At 28.7% G+C, this 3,153-nt stretch overlaps 1 non-coding gene across 1 annotated transcript; it reads right to left on the bottom strand.

Annotated features, from left to right (window-relative positions):
* Window positions 1-338: 338 nt before the first annotated feature.
* Window positions 339-412, bottom strand: TRNAT-AGU (transfer RNA threonine (anticodon AGU)). Its single transcript has one exon. It is a non-coding gene; the product is annotated as a tRNA-Thr (tRNA).
* Between the last annotated feature and the right edge of the window lie 2,741 nt (window positions 413-3,153).

Genomic DNA, 3,153 nt, shown 5'->3' with positions numbered 1-3,153 from the left:
TGTACTATACCTATACATTATAAGAACTTAAAGAAAATTATCTGACTAGGTATAATAATGTTGTGTATTTAGCAACCAAATACAGTATGGATACAAACTTTATTTTCAATAAAGTTCTTCTGTTACCTATAATGCTTCACATATTTCCTAAAAAGCTATAATATATATATTTACTTAGATATTATTACATATTACATTCTATTACATAATTATATCGTATATAATATATTATTTCTCATATATTAACCACTACTAACTCCTGGTAGAATGTAGTTAATAAAAATACCATTAATATGAAACCTACTGTGAACATTTTCCTAATAATATTTAAAAAAATTAGGCACCGGCGAGATTCGAACTCACGATCTCCTGTTTACTAGACAGGCGCTTTAACCAACTAAGCCACGGCGCCGAATGTCCCAAATTAAAAATTCATTAGTCATTGAATAATCAATGAATGTATAAATTAAAAAATTACAATAAAAGGTAGATGGTCTGGGTGCGGTCAAAGAAAAAAAAACTTAAATAGTTATAAAACTATTTGATATGAGCCAACGATTCAAATTACATTTTAGTCTCTGATAAATTTAAATTATATTATCTACAAAAACGAATCTTCACTATTCAAATTTCTTCTTTTTTTTTTTTTTTTAATAATACTTTTTTCATATTCATATATGTTACATGGACGTATCCAGGATCAAAACTGGGGGGGGGGACAAACCATAATCGATCAGGTTGACATTTCAGCTAGGAAAAGTTGAATGAAACCAAAATTATATTTAATTATACCAGAGCTTTATTAACTATTGCTGTTTAAAAAGTATGTATAATAATTATTTTTATTAAATTAATCTTTTTTTAGCTGGGTAAGCCTATGATTTGTTATATAAAAATATTTTGATATTACTTGTGTAATGATTCTTTAAAATATATTATTTCATTGAATAGTATTAATTTCGGAAATATATCTATAAGTTCACTCAAACTTTTAAGTATGTCTAACATTGCAAATTTGGCAATTTAAAAAAAAATAAATGTCTTGCAACCGCCTAAAACAGACATCATAGACACTTCCAATCTCATTCTATTGTCCTTTTGATTGACTGTTGTATTCTGCACATATTTTGTTAATTCATAACTCATACCAGTGATGCGGCGAGAGGGATGCGCTGGGATCTTATGAGCTCTGCCCTCTCACGTGGGGGATAGAGTGGGCTCAGGGATCCTCAGGTCGATTGCGTAAATATTGTATATAGGAGTGTATATGTGACTAGAGACTCTTTTATTTATTTTTTCATGCACATAGTTTGATTATGTTCATTTTCTTTTTCCTTCTGTATATATATTTTAAGAGAGATTTTATTTATTTTTATGTACTTTTTTTTAAATTTATTTTTCATTTTTTTCTTATTTTATTTTATTTTAGTAATAATGTGATAGTTCATCATTATTACCTATTGCCCACAACGGTGTTGCAGATTATAATATCTATCAATAAATAAAGTTCGATTATAAAAAAAAAATTCATAACTCAAGAAAAATTCTTAAATGATTACTTTTATAGTAAAAAAAATATATATAACCGTATCTTTCATTATGTTTATTTAAAAAAAAAAAATAAGCATCTCTTATTCTTAATAGTAATAAACAATGGATAAATATAAAGTAAGAAAGAATTTGGATAACTATTGTTTTTCATTGTTGGGATCCCTAAGCCCACTCTATCCCCCTCGTGTGAGGGGTAGAGCAGAGCTCATAAGATCCCAGCGCATCCCTCTCGCCGCATCACTGGTATGAGTTATGAATAAACAAACTATGTGCAGAATACAACAGTCAATGAAAAGGACAATAGAATGAGATTGGAAGTGTCTATGAAGTCTGATCACCCAACTCTGAATAGGACATACCCGACTGACACATATCATAACAGGAGAGGCACCTCCAAAATGTTCAAAATGTAATAGCAATCTAACCGTCAAACACATTTTTGAAGAATATCGTCACTACACATCAACTCTGAACCAGTTAGGGTTACCTTGAAATGTCCCAATGGCGTTGAGAAACGACGAATCTGTAATTGTAAAAGTCATTAAATTCATCCATCAGACTAACTTAATAACCAGCCTTTAATTATTATAATTATCTATTTAACTTGCCTTATTTTTAAAATTAGAACAGTTAATCTGCTTTTCACCATCCTTTCCAATATCGTAACGATTATTAAACAAATTATAATTGCCAGAAATTTAATTATAATTCTTGTGGATCAGTACATCATACCAAAGCTATGACTAAAACAACTAGGCCTTACCAAAGTCAACAACCAATGGGCGTTGATGACCAGGCTGTTAAACGCCCTTTCAAAACTAACAAACAAACAACTATTGTTTTTCCATGGTAATTTTTAGAATAGTCGGATTTTGCTTTCACTTACCTTTATTAAATATAAAGTAAAGGCATTATCATTCTCAATAAGAAAGAAATAATAAGTTTTTTAAGGTACAAGGTACAATTTTTACCTATGCATCAGTTTTTTTTTTTTTTGATGGAACAATTATATTTTCTTATCATTTTTCTATTTGATTTTACAGTTTTGCACTATTATAATTAGTAGAATATGAAAAAATTGATAATGCTACATGTTAATGTGTGTGAATAATAATAAGTTGACAAAAACATTTCATTGTAAGTTATGTTTTACACATTTTATTACTTATGTATAATTTTTACTGTGTTGTTCAATATGGGATTGAAAAAATAATAAGTAACTGAGATATTGGAGAATAAGCAGTCTTCCCTTTGGCTTGTCCCAGTTAATACAGGTAAAGTAGGACATATAAAAAAAATATAATTGGCCTCTTAATGAAACTTAGTTAAAGTTTCACCTGGCAAACGAGATGAAAAACCTGAAATTCGGTTTCAGCATCACGAAAATAATGTGGAATCGAGAAAAAAAAATTCTATAATTTTTCCTAATAATGGTTCATTTGAATCAACGCCTAGACTGTTTTATAGCACTCTAAAATGGAATCCTACATCACCCAAAAATATGAAGAATTTTGTCTGCTTTAATTTTAAGTGGGATGTCATCCAGAAAAATTCTCAGTTTTCTATTCTTCAGAGAAAAACTAAAAAAACTAAATAAATATA

This window comes from Halyomorpha halys, unplaced genomic scaffold (genome assembly GCF_000696795.3).
Source record: "Halyomorpha halys isolate HHAL.00 unplaced genomic scaffold, Hhal_1.1 Scaffold248.1, whole genome shotgun sequence".
Lineage (NCBI taxonomy): Eukaryota > Metazoa > Arthropoda > Insecta > Hemiptera > Pentatomidae > Halyomorpha > Halyomorpha halys.
Note: the sequence above shows the minus strand (reverse complement) of the source record. Positions and strands in the feature narration are given on the sequence as shown.